This window comes from Oncorhynchus mykiss, chromosome 6 (genome assembly GCF_057628025.1).
Source record: "Oncorhynchus mykiss isolate SJ-2025 chromosome 6, ASM5762802v1, whole genome shotgun sequence".
NCBI lineage: Eukaryota > Metazoa > Chordata > Actinopteri > Salmoniformes > Salmonidae > Oncorhynchus > Oncorhynchus mykiss.
This window is the reverse complement of record NC_143027.1, coordinates 32985424-32999733: the sequence shown is the minus strand read 5'-3', so window position 1 is coordinate 32999733 and position 14310 is coordinate 32985424. Positions and strand designations below refer to the sequence as shown.

Sequence of the window (14310 nt, the reverse complement as noted above, 5' to 3'; positions counted from 1 at the left end):
TAAACTAAGAACTGTCATGATGGTTACAGGTCAGGACTTTAAAATGGTTTTACCTCTGGAACAAAGCACATTAAGAAAGCCTATAGCACATAAATAGACAAACCTAAATCAGAAGCCTATAACCGTCTGAGAGAATAATCTCGTCACCAACCGGCTCGCTGTCTGTCAAATATATGTGGCAGCAATTGAGCCTGTTAGGTTAGACAGAGAATAACTATTATGAGTTTCGGTGAACAGATACGAGCATCTCCAATCCCTATCCAGCTGTAAAATATGACAATGTCGCAGGCAGGCGTGGCTCTGCTCTGGCAAGTCTTATATCAGAATGAGGACAGGAACAGCGCCAGACAGAACACAACTGTTGCTCTGGTGATATTTGTCAAAGGGGACACGATTTGCATGAGCTGCTTTCCCATTCAAACCCACAGTACCACACTAACCTGACCCTGAGCTGGTCATCTCCACCTAACAGTCAAATCAGTAGGAAACGGGAAGCTCATCACGAAGTCAAGGCGACACGGACCCATTTTCATCCATGACACTGCACCCCTTTTCCATTGTTAGGTTTCCATAGTGGACCCATTTTTCTCCATGACACCTTGTGACTGTTCCAAAACAGGTTAAGGTACAAGAAAAACGCTAAACTAAACGGACAGAGATTGCTAATCAAGCTCTGTCCGAGACATCCAACACGGGGAAAACATCTCCTGACACCGTTTATTTGAACTTAGCCTCGTGGAGTTAGTATGGGAACCAAGCCTAGATGATGAGTAATGTTGCCTGAGACCTGAAGACTTCGTATTCGATCCTTAAACTAACGACTAGGCTTTAGCTCAGCTAGCTAACAGTGTAGTGGAGTGCAGTCGACCCGAGTTCAAACCCCAGCCAGTCATACACGCTTGCTAGAGACAGCGGTTCTAGGTACAGTGGGGCAAAAAAGTATTTAGTCAGCCACCAATTGTGCAAGTTCTCCCACTTAAAAAGATGAGGCCTGTAATTTTCATCATAGGTACACTTCAACTATGACAGACAAAATGAGAAAAAAAATAATCCAGAAAATCACATTGTAGGATTTTTAATGAATTTATTTGCAAATTATGGTGGAAAATAAGTATTTGGTCAATAACAAAAGTTTATCTCAATACTTTGTTATATACCCTTTGTTGGCAATGACAGAGGTCAAACGTTTTCTGTAAGTCTTCACAAGGTTTTCACACATTGTTGCTGGTATTTTGGCCCATTCCTCCATGCAGATCTCCTCTAGAGCATTGATGTTTTGAGGCTGTTGCTGGGCAACACGGACTTTCAACTCCCTCCAAAGATTTTCTATGGGGTTGAGATCTGGAGACTTGCTAGGCCACTCCAGGACCTTGAAATGCTTCTTACAAAGCCACTCCTTTGTTGCCCGGGCGGTGTGTTTGGGATCATTGTCATGCTGAAAGACCCAGCCACGTTTCATCTTCAATGCCCTTGCTGATGGAAGGAGGTTTTCACTCAAGATTCTCACGAATCTCACTCAATCTTACATGGCCCCATTCATTCTTTCCTTTACACGGATCAGTCCTCCTGGTCCCTTTGCAGAAAAACAGCCCCAAAGCATGATGTTTCCACCCCCATGCTTCACAGTAGGTATGGTGTTCTTTGGATGCAACTCAGCATTCTTTGTCCTCCAAACACAACGAGTTGAGTTTTTACCAAAAAGTTATATTTTGGTTTCATCTGACCATATGACATTCTCCCAATCTTCTGGATCATCCAAATGCTCTATAGTAAACTTCAGGGACATGTACTGGCTTAAGCAGGGGGACACGTCTGGCACTGCAGGATTTGAATCCCCGGCGGCGTAGTGTGTTACTAATGGTAGGCTTTGTTACTTTGGTCCCAGCTCTCTGCAGGTCATTCACTAGGTCCCCCCGTGTGGTTCTGGGATTTTTGCTCACCGTTCTTGTGATCATTTTTAGCCCACGGGGTGAGATCTCGCGTGGAGCCCCAGATCGAGGGAGATTATCAGTGGTCTTGTATGTCTTCCATTTCCCACAGTTGATTTCTTCAAACCAAGCTGCTTACCTATTGCAGATCCAGTCTTCCCAGCCTGGTGCAGGTCTACAACATTTTTTCTGGTGTCTTTGACAGCTCTTTGGTCTTGGCCATAATGGAGTTTGGAGTGTGACTGTTTGAGGTTGTGGACAGGTGTCTTTTATACTGATAACAAGTTTAAACAGGTGCCATTAATACAGGTAACGAGTGGAGGACAGAGGAGTCTCTTAAAGAAGAAGTTACATGTCTGTGAGAGCCAGAAATCTTGCTTGTTTGTAGGTGACCAAATACTTATTTTCCACCATAATTTGCAAATAGATTCATTAAAAATCCTACAATGTGATTTTCTGGAAAAAATTTTCTCATTTTGTCTGTCATAGTTGAAGTGTACCTATGATGAAAATGACAGGCCTCTCTCATCTTTTTAAGTGGGAGAACTTGCACAATTGGTGGCTGACTAAATACTTTTTTGCCCCACTGTAGTTCAGAGTTGAATAAAAGAAACCGGTAGAGGAAACCCAGCACACAACAAAGAGACCAACATGGCGTTCTGGTTTTGTCTACTTCCTTGAGGGCTGACTCTAAGCATCTTCCAGTAACCTTGCTCCAGCATGATCACATCCTGTGTCGGTAAAGAATCTCAGACCATGAGAACCAAATGTCTCTGTTCTGAAGAAAACAAGATTGAACTCTTTGGCCTGAATGCCAAGCGTCACATCTGGGGGAAACCTGGCACCATCCCTACGGTGAAGCGTGGTGGTAGCAGCATCATGCTATGGGGATGTTTTTCAGCGGCAGGGACTGGGAGACTAGTCAGGAAAAAGTACAGAGAGATATTTGATTAAAACCTGCTCCAGAGGGCACAGGACCTCAGACTGGGGTGAAGGTTCCTAAGCACACAAACTGTGGTGAAGGACCCCTCAGACTGGGGTGAAGGACCCTAAGCACACAGCCAAGACAATGCAGTCTCTGAATGTCCTTAAGTGGCCCAGCCAGAGCAAGGACTTGAACCCTATTGGACATCCCTGGAGAGACCTGAAAATAGTTGTGCAGCGACACTCCCCATCCAGCCTGAGAGAGCTTGAGAGGGAGGATCTGCAGAGAAGAATGGGAGAAACTCCCTAAATACAGGTGTGCCAAGCTTAAAGCATCATACCCAAGAAGACTGTAATTGCTGCCAAAGGTGCTTCAACAATGTACTGAGTAAAGGGTCTGACTACTCATGTAAATGTGATATTTCAGTTTGCAACAATACATTTTTTTTGAAAGTTAATGCTTTGTCATTATGGGGTATTTTGTGTAGATTAATCAGGAAAAACAATTATAGAATCCATTTTATAACAAGGCTGTAACGTAACAAAATGTGGAAAAAGTCAAGGGGTCTGAATACTTTCCGATTGCACTGTATTTCACACATCCAGACCAGTGTTTTTCTGCATTACAGAGTGACTTTCAGTAGGGGATGGTCTGTCTGCTAGCGGCTCTCAGCACTGGGGAGGAATGTAGCACACTAGTGCAAAGAGCCCTGTTAATGTGCTGGGCAATGAGTGAGGCTACATGTTTGACTAAAGCAGCATAACTAAGGTTTGTCCTGACCATGTGACCTTACCAGAAAACAACTATGCCTTAGTAATAAGCTAGGCCAGGGCCGAGTCATCGGCTATATAGCCTAATAGGGCCCGGAGTTTTTCTTACTCAGGCTGTCAGGAAACACTGAATATAACACAGTCAAGATTGTGGAGTCTGTACTAGGCGAGTGTGGTATGTCACTGAATAGTGCACTCTGAAAAGTATTGACCCCTTGACTTTTCCCACATTTTGTTACGTTACAGACCTATTCTAAAATGGTTTCCCCTCGTCAATCTACACACAATACTTCATAATGACAAAGCAAAAACAGGGTTTTTAGAAATGTCACATTTACATATTCAGATCCTTGAAGCACCTTGAGCAGCGAATACAGCCTCGAGTCTTCTTGGGGATGACGCTACAAGCTTGGCACACCTGTATTTGGAAAGATTCTCACATCTTTCTCTGTAGATCCTCTCAAGCTCTGTCAAGTTAGATGGGGAGCGTCGCTGCACAGCTATTTTCAGGTATCTCCAGAGATGTTTGATCAGGTTCAAGATCGGGCTCTGGCTGAGCCACTCAACGACATTCAGAGACTTGTCCCGAAGCCACTCATGCGTTGTCTTGGCTGGTGAAGGTGAACCTTCACCCCAGTCTGAGGTCCTGAGCCCTCTGGAGCAGGTTTTCATGATCTCTCTGTACTTTGCTCTGTTCATCTTTGCCTCGATCCTGACAAGTCTCCCAATCACTGCCGCTGAAAAACATCCCCACAGCATTATGCTGTCACCACCATGATTCACTGTGGGGATGGTGCCAGGTTTCCTCCAGACGTGAAGCTTTGCATTCAGGCTAAATAGGGACACTTGGGAAATCAGGCTAAATAGTTCAATCTTGGTTTCATCAGACCAGAGAATCTTGTTTCTCATGGTCTGAGAGTCCTTTAGGTGCCTTTTGGCAAACTCCAAGCGAGCTGTCAAGTGCCTTTTACTGAGGAGTGGCTTCTTTCTGGCCACTCTACCATAAAGGCCTGATTGGTGGAGTGCTACAGAGATTGTTTCCCTCCTGGACGGTTCTCCCATCTACACAGAGGAACTCTGGAGGAGCTCTGTCAGAATGACCATCGGATTCTTGGTCACCTCCCTGACCAAAGCCCTTCTCCCCCATCTACTCGGTTTAGGAAAAGTCTTGGTGGTTCCAAACTTCTTCCATTTAAGAATAATGGAAGCTACTGTGTTCATGAGGACCTTCAATGCTGCAGACATATTTTGGTACCCTTCCCCAGATGTGTCGACACAATTCTGTCTCAGAGCTCTACGGACAATTCCTTCGACCTCATGGCTTGGTTTTTGCTCTGACCTTATATAGAGAAGGTGTGTGCCTTTCCAAACCATGTCCTATCAATTGAATTTACCACAGGTGGACTCCAATCAAGTTGTAGAAACATCAATGGAAACAGGACGCACACAAGATCATATTTCGAGTCTCATAGCAAATGGTCTGAATACTTATATAAACAAGGTATCTGTTTTTTATATACATTTGCTAAAATTTCTAAAAAACGTTTTGCTTTGTCATTATGGGGTATTGTGTGTATATTGATGAGGGAAAAAATATTTTATACATATTAGAATAAGGCTGTAAGGTAACATGTGGAAAACGTCTAGGAGTCTGAATACTTCCTGAAAGCACTGTATGTGCACTCGGGCATTTCCTATTAAAAGAACCCTTGAGCACTACCATGTGCAGTTCATAGGAGTAGAGTTGCATAGGAGTAGAGTTGTTGATGAATTTTGCTTAAATTCATCAAAAAAAAGTTAGCTTATAACAGTGAACCTTTTTGTGGTATACACATAAGGCAACTCTAGGTCTTGGGGATAGTTTAACCAAAATATATCACAATTCAATAGAAGTGTAACCCTCTGCATGCACAGTGCATTCTTCCATCACATGTGCAGTACACTCTTCCATCACATGTACAACTGATTCTCAAGATCTTGCACACTAATGAGATGCTATTGAGCCCACACTACTACACTGTCTGAGCCAAGGACTACATGCTTTCTGGTAAGTCTTGATTACAATACTGGGTGGGGTGAATATATTTAATTTGACATATGTGATTTTTTGTTAACTTGTGAATAGTAGCCTACAGCATTTCTAACTTTCTGCTAGTTCTGCTAGTTAGTTTTTGCTACTATGTGGGTTTTAGCTTGCTTGAGACTGCTAACTGAGGAGTGTTAATTCACCCGTTTCCATACATGTTTCATTTTAAAAATGTATCTTACAAAGGAGTTGTTTAATCTAACTGCTTAACTATTTATCTGTACATGGAATTGGATTTGTTTTTTTTGTACTGATTTTTTTCTAATCTTTACAGGAAAATGACACAGGCACTATCTGATGTGTGGCTGCTTGGTCTAAAGTGGAGGAGTCCTACACCCATTGGCTGTGCTACTCATGCATTTAATATGCTCCTGAAGGACATCATAGCACTGAAAACAATGGATTCACTCTACAAGAGAGCCAAGGAAATGGTTTGGTATGTGAGGGGTCATCAAGTTATAGCAGCAATCTACCTCACCAAGCAAAGTGAGAAGAATAAGAGCATCACATTGAAGCTGCCCAGCAACACCCGTTGGGGTGGTGTGGCCATCATGTTTGACAGTCTCTCCAAGAAATGGCCATATCACAGTCTGCCGATATGGACAGCCCCATCAAGAGGATCCTACTGTATAATGTATTTTGGGAGAGGGTGGTAAGCTGCATGAAACCTATAGCAGTAACCATTGCACGGATTGAGGGAGACAATGCCATCCTGTATGATGTTCAGACTCTGCCTGCAGATGTAAGAGAAGAAATCCGTTCGGCCCTGCCCACTTCACTGTTGGTCCAAGCAGAGGAAACTGCAGTTCTGAAATACATTAAAAAGCGTGAAGACTTATGCCTGAAGCCCATACACGCCGCAGCGTACATGTTAGACCCCAAGTATGCTGGCAAGAGCGTCCTGCCTGGTGCAGAGATCAACAAGGCCTATGGTGTCATCACTACCGTGTCTCGCCACCTTGGCCTGGTTCTTGGCAGTCTGGCGAAGTACACTTCCCAGCAAGGGCTTTGAGATGGAAATGCAATATGGCAGTCGTCCCAACATATCTCATCAGCCACCTGGTGGAAGGGACTTTGTGGATCTGAGGCTCTTTCCCCTGTTGCCACCATCATCCTCCAAATCCCACCAACATCAGCTGCCTCAGAGTGCAACTGGTCCTTGTATGGGAACACACACATCAAAGCACGCAACAGGCTGACCAATACAAGGGTTGAAAAATTGGTGGTCTGACAATGAGCTATCATCAACAAGGTTGGAAAGTGACAGTGAAGATGAGGCCTCAGAGTCTGACGTTCAAGAGGTGGACATTGAGGAGGTCCAGGGAGAAGACATGGAAGCCTGAGAGGAAGACCAAAGCTTTAGTTTCTAGACTATAATTTTACAGATGTATGTTGAAAACATTTTTGGGAGATGCGAAGGATCATTGGGGATCATTCAATATTCCCTTTCTTTTGTTGTTCAGTGAAATCCTCCCATGTGAAGAGTCAACTCATTTAATTAAAGTTCAATTCGTAACTAAATTGTTTTTTTTATTTCTATTGGAAGGATTTAATACATTTGCAATTATGTCTACTTATGATAAGGTAAAAGGTTTATGTTTCTGCCTCCATATGATATGGTAAATATATCCAATGCAAACATCTACATTTAAATAGTATTAATATTAATTTGCATATATTCCCGTTAACTCACACAGAAAGTTTCCACCTCTGAATATTCCCCAAAATAGGAGCATGTCAATTTGGGTGTCAAATGAAAGCTAAAAGTCTATTCTTTTTTAATAAAGGAATATGTGGACACACCTACTCATTCCAGGGTTTTTCTTTATTGTTTACTATTTTCTACATTGTAGAATAATAGTGAAGACATGAAATAACACATATGGAATCATGTAGTAACCAAAAAAAGTGTTATACAAATCAAAATAGGTCAGAACCTGGTAACATCAGTTTTGCTGAAAAGACATGGAACAACCCTTGTCTGTGAATTTTCAGAATCCTCCCTCCTCATAAGGGAGAAAAATTAGAAAATATCTTAAAGATATGTGGGTTTTTGGTAACAAAATGACAAGACACTAGTTAATATTTATTAAACTTACAGTAGGCTAATAATTTATACAAAACTAAATATACATGTTGATATTAGTTGGCAGGGGCCTTCAACATTATTGTGTTTGATGTATTTCTAATACCTTTTAAGACTGTTTTTAGTAAATGTTTTTAAAGACTCCTTTTCCATCTGTGTGACCAGAAATCAAAGCCTTTGCTTATTCCTAATTTTAGGATTGAAAATGGTTCCAAAACATATATTTGCCTTCATTTCCCAAAACTATAGACTCTTAGCTTTAATTTGACACCAAATTTGATATGCTCCAAAAAACTTTACATTGGTGCTCATGGGTCCTTTTACATGGAAATTACCATTGGCTATAATGGGAAATCAATCATTGTAGTCACAAATCACAGTTGGGTCACCTGCTACTGTCCTTCCACTGGCATACTGTTATGTTCAGCTCATATCTGTTGGTAAAAGCAAGACTGAAAACAGTCTGGACAACCCCTCCCTCTCAATCTTCTCTCTCTCTCTCCGGTTAATGTCACCTCTCACAGCTCTTACCGACACCTACCACCTACCCTCTTTCCATTTACTGTAACAAGCATCCTCACCCACTGAGCACAAACCGACACCGGATGTCCATCATGTTGAAAAGTAGTTCATATTTGGTCAGTACTTCTTGGCCGGACCAAATCTGAACAGGTCATAGATGTCTATGTTTCACAAGTTTAGACAGCACAGAACAGTATGGAAAAGTACAGTATAATAGAGCACACTAGAGTACAGTATAATGTACTATACAGTGCATACACTACATGACCAAAAGTATTGAGACCTGCTCGTCGAACATCTCATTCTGAAATCATGGGCATTAATATGGAGTTGGTTCCCCCTTTGCTGCTATAACAGCTTCCACTCTTCTGGGAATGCTTTCTACTAGATGTTGTAACATTGCTGCAGGGACTTGCCTCCATTCAGCCACAAGAGCATTAGTGAGAGAGGGCACTGATGTTGGGGGATTAGGCCTGGCTCGCAGTCGGCATTCCAATTCATCCCAAAGGTGTTAGATTGGGTTGAGGTCAGGGCTCTGTGCATGCCAGTCAAGTTCTTCCACACCAATCTTGACAAATAATTTCTGTATGGACCTCGCTTTGTGCACTGGGGCATTGTCATGCTGAAACAGGAAAGGGCCTTCCCCAAATTGTTGCCACATAGTTGGAAGCACAGACTCGTCTACAATGTCATTGTATGCTGTGGCATTAAGATTAGCTTTCACTGGAACTAAGGGGCCTAGCCTAAACCATGAAAAACAGCCCCAGACCATTATTCCTCCTCACACTAAACTTTACAGTTGGCACTATGCATTGGGGCAGGTTGCATTCTCCTGGCATCCGTCAAACCCACATTTCCACTGCTCCAGAGTCCAATGGAGGTGAGCTTTACGCCACTCCAGCCGATGCTTGACGGTGATCTTTTGCTTGTGTGCAGCTGCTTGGCCTTGGACACCCATTTCATGAAGCTCCCGATGAACAGCTTTTGTGCTGAAGTTGCTTCCAGAGGCAGTGTTGCAACTTAGGACAGACGATTTTTACGCGCTACGTGCTTCAGCACTCGGTGGTCCCGTTCTGTGAGCTTGTGTGGCATACCACTTCACGGCTGAGTCGTTGTTGCTCCTAGACATATCCACTTCACAATAACAGCACTTACAGTTGACCGGGGAAGCTCTAGGATGGCAGAAATTTGACGAACCGACTTGCTGGAAAGGTGGCATCCTATGAGGGTACCACGTTGAAAGTCACTTAGCACTTCAGTAAGGCCATTCTACAGCCAATGTTTGATTGGCTGTTTGCTCGATTTTATCCACCTGTCAGCAACGGGTGTGGTTGAAATAGCCAAATCCACTAATTTTAAGGGGTGTCCACATACTTTTGAATATATAGTAGATCTACTTTACTGTGCTCTACTGTACTGCACTTAACTCTATTGTGCTGTGATGTCTATATTTCACACATTTGGATGTCTATGATTGGTTCAGATTTGGTCTGGACCAACCAAATGTAGTCTTGTTTAGGGGCGGAGCTCATTATTATTATAGTCAGTGTGTAGAATAATACTCAGATATGCAAAAGAAGGATATATAGCACATTTCTACCTTTGTGTACATATTTAGGATTCATTACCATGAAGAGAATGATATTCATATCCATTATTCTGCATTTCTGTACAGTACAGATCAGGGACCCATGATGTAATTCCATTACTGGATGTAAATCCACTTCACCTACTGTAGTTCAATAACGAAAAGAATATGTTTTCATACTCAAGGTGTCATGACATAGCTGACACCCTATTCTTTCTGCAGACATCTTTTTGAATCTTGATTCAGAGCAGATATTTAACAGTTTTTTGGAAAACGTGGTCACGTAAAAAACAGAGGGAGATTTTACCTTAATTCTGATACCAAACTTTGCATCTGCACAGTTCTTCCAGTAAATGCGTTTTTGTGAAATGTTGTGTACATTGTTCAAAGTAGTCCTTGTGAATAGAGTTGTATGGTTTGTTCAACTTTTAGCTATATCATCTAGAATAGCTTTAAATAACAGCTATGATGGTAATAGTAGTACAGTTTGTGTAATGTTTTATTTAGTAGGGGATTTTTCAGTTCAGATTCTTTCTAATTAAATTGCATATAGTCTAGAAAAAAAGTACAGCCATTGCTCAAATTCTGTGGTAATAGTTCTTTTAAAATGAGAAATCAAAAGGGCTGTGTGTAACCAACCACACGCATGTATGAACGCAAGAGGAAGTTCCCTATTGGTCAAATTCTATATCCTACTGTAAATAAAACAAATTGTATTTATTATGGATCCCAATTAGCTGCTGCCAAGGTCCAGCAAAATTAAGGCAGTTATACAATTTAAAATAATATTACAATACGTTCATTACAGAATTCACACTACACTAAGTGTGTGCCCTCTACTGCTTGCATTAGTTACCTGATGTGGAATAGAGTTCCATGTAGTCAAGGCTCTATATAGTACTGTGCGCCTCCCATAGTCTGTTCTGAACTTGGGGACTGTGAAGAGACCTCTGGTGGCATGTCTTGTGGGGTATGAATGGGTGTCCGAGCTGTGTGCTAGTATTTTAAACAAACAGCTCGGTACCTTCAGCTTGTCAACACCTCTTACAAAAACAAGTAATGAGGAAGTCAATCTCTCTTCCACTTTGAGCCATGAGAGATTGACATGCATGTTATTAATGTTAGTTCTCTGTGTACATCCAAGGGCCAGTCGTGCTGCCCTGTTCTGAGCCAACTGTAATTTTCCCAAGTCCCTCTTTGTGACACCTGACCACACGGCTGAACAGTAGTCCAGGTGTGACAAAACTAGGACCTGAGGGACCTGCCTCATGGATAGTGTTGTTAAAAAGGCAGATCAGCGCTTAATAGACAGACTTCTCCCCCATCTTAGCTACTATTGTATCAATATGTCTTGACCATGACAGTTTACAACACAGGGTTACTCCAAGCAGTTTAGTCACATCAACTTGCACAATTTCCAAATGATCCATTACGAGATGTAATTGAGGTTTAGTGAATGATTTGACCCAAATGCAATGCTTTTAGTTTGAAATATTTAGGACTAACGTATTCCTTGCTACCCATTCTGAAACTAACTGCAGTTCTTTGTTAAGTGTTGCAGTCACTTCAGTCGCTGTAGTAGCTGACGTGTACAGCGTTGTGTCATCCGCATACATAGCCTTACTCAAAGCCAGTGGCATGTCATTAGTAAAGATTGAAAAAAGCAAGGGGCCTAAACTGCTACACTGGGGAATTCCTGCTTCTACCTGGATTATGTTTGAGAGGCTTCCATTAAAGAACACCCTCTGTGTTCTGTTAGACAAGTAACTCTTTATCTACATTATAGCAGGGGGTGTAAAGCCTTAACACATATGTTTTTTCCAGCAGCAGACTATGATCGATAAAGCTGCACTGAAGTCTAACAAGACAGCCCACACAATCATCTTATCATACATTTCTCTCAGCCAATCATCAGTCATTTGTGTAAGTGCCGTGCTTGTTGAGTGTCCTTCCCTATATGCGTGCTGAAAGTCTGTTTTCAATTTGTTTACTGTAAAATAGCATTGTATCTTGTCAAAAAACATTTTTTCCAGAAGTTTACTAAGAGTTAGTAACAGGCTGATTAGTCAGCTATTTGAGCCAGTAAAGGGGGCTTTACTATTCTTGGGTAGCAGAAAGACTTTAGCTTCCCTCCAGGCCTGAGGGCACACACTTTCTAGTAGGTTTAAATTGAAGATGTGGCAAATAGGAGTAGCAATATTGTCCTCTATTATCCTCAGTCATTTTACATCCAGAATGTCAGACCCCGGTGGCTTGTCATTATTGTTGATAGACAACCATTTTTTCAGCTCTTCCACGCGGAGCGGACTTTACAGAATTCATTAAGGTGACCTGCTAAAAAGTATTATATAGTGTGTGTATCCCTGAGGATGCCAGGTGTTGAAAAGTCCCAGGCTTCCCAGAGTCCTTGGAACACTGAGAAAGGTCCCCAACCTAGCCAATATTGATAACATAATGGATCTCACCAGTAAATTGGTAGGCTTATTTTCCAGAAATCAACAGCAGAAATGGGCTATTCAGCCCAAACCCTGTGATCATCAATATGAGAGTCTAGCCTATTAATCACCAATGGCAACTGTAACGTGTTCAATAACTGATACCTTGAGCTATTGCTACATGAAGGCTAACACCATGGCGCCACTTCCTCGCAATATTACGTAATTTCACACTTTTCTGAATAAACTGTTTCTCAGAGTAGCACATCAACAGCTAGCAGTAAACCTTGCCACCATACTGAAGATAAATTAAAGTTAGCCTTATAAATTGGGGTGCACTAAAGTGTTTTCTTTTGCAGGCCATTGGTAAACAAGTCCTGGTGTTCTCATCAACATTTCGCTGTATTAGTTGGTGGGCACGAAACGGGTTCAAGGTTATGTTATGTTGCATTTCCAGGCTTGACTATTTTAGTAATTTACACGTCCTTGCCCTACTAGGTAGCCGCTTAATCTTCGACTGACAAAAACACCTTTCCCAGCAATTGCTGAAACGTCTCATGTCATGTCACCTGACCAATATGGCACAACTCAAATGGATACTTCAACGGACAGGTAAATATCACAATTATCAAGAATAACACATCAAACTTACCAGCTGTTCTTCCTCGTTTGGATAGCAAAATTGATCTTGTCTTTCCGTGAGATTTCAGGGAGTATTCCAGTCCCCTTTAGGCAATAATTAGAGAGCGCAAGCAGCAGTGAGTGCGGCTCCCTGCGTACGGTAGTCTATGCTGTATCTGGCTCCTGACAGAGAGGTAGACTTGGGTACACACAGCTCTCATTCTCCGCCTCTCAGCATAACCAGGCATTCAGTGCACCAACCTACTCTGCTGTGATGCAGAACTTGTATAAGCAAGCCATCTACAGGGCAGTGATGGTAGGCTACAGAAGGTTTGACTTTCACCACTGATCTCCTTGCTGGTGTATTTCATAATGGGGAATATCGTCATCTAGTGGCTGACAACTATTGTTGCATTTGGAATGTCTGCCAACAAAGTTGTACAATTCAATGGCTAAATAGAAAGGGTTTCATCATAAACGGGCATGCCCAAGACTAGTCCTTGATCATGACTCTCAGTTCCATTACACATAAGTAATTGGATAAAGACGTCTTACGTATGGGGGAGTTTTGTTAAGAGCAGCAACACTCAATTTGAACATTAACACCCATCGCTTGCGGTACTGTTTTGGAAGCATAGGGGGCTTATCAGCGAGAAATTATTTTCAAAAAACAAAAGGTTACATTGATACACACCTTGATAGGGTAAGCGTTCCCACACGGCCATATCGCTATGTTACAGTGATTGTTTATGGAAGACAAGAGTCAGCAACCTGTGATAATTAGCTATCTAGCACGCCCCGAACAACTGTGTGTCAGTGTAACTCGGGAAGAGTAGCGGAAGTGTAGTTTCATCAGATGGAGGCACTCATAGCTGTTTAGATGGTTGCAAAACTGCTACAAGTATATATATTTTATTTTAAGGATTCTTTCTCGATGATTTAAAGAAAAGGGTCATTATTTTCAAAAGTCGTATCACAAGCAGTGATGATTGACATCTCTAAACGTAAAACAGTGTCGGGATTGTTGTCCACATGAGCCAGTCGTGGGTGAAGCGCTATAAAAGGGAGTAGGCAGAATGCCGCTTCGAGTTTGAGAGCTACTCCAAGACTAAAGAACCAACTACTTACTATACAACTCACAGAGAACATGCAAAGGCACAGTTGACAAGGAAAAACTCCCTAGATAGGAAGGAACTTTGAAGAACCAGATTCTCAGGGGAGACATGTGCCTGTTGTCTGACAGTTGTCTCTGTCTGCTGATTTTGATAAAAGGATGCATCTTTGACTGCAAACGACAGATGAGTTTATACAGTGCATTCGTAAAGTATTCAGACCCCTTGACCTTTTCC

General features: G+C 42.0%; 1 protein-coding gene across 2 annotated transcripts in view; it reads right to left on the bottom strand.

The window, feature by feature from the left end:
- LOC110525789 (phosphatidylinositol 4-phosphate 5-kinase type-1 beta) overlaps nt 1-13787 on the bottom strand; it is a 104610-nt gene extending 90823 nt beyond the window's left edge. The window contains exon 1 of one of the 2 annotated variants that reach the window (XM_090237709.1): nt 13656-13787. The gene's annotated coding sequence lies outside the window, so the exon portion shown is untranslated. Of the gene's footprint in view, nt 1-12992 lie in introns of both variants that reach the window. The other variant, XM_036979937.2, reaches the window with a different exon arrangement.
- Between the last annotated feature and the right edge of the window lie 523 nt (nt 13788-14310).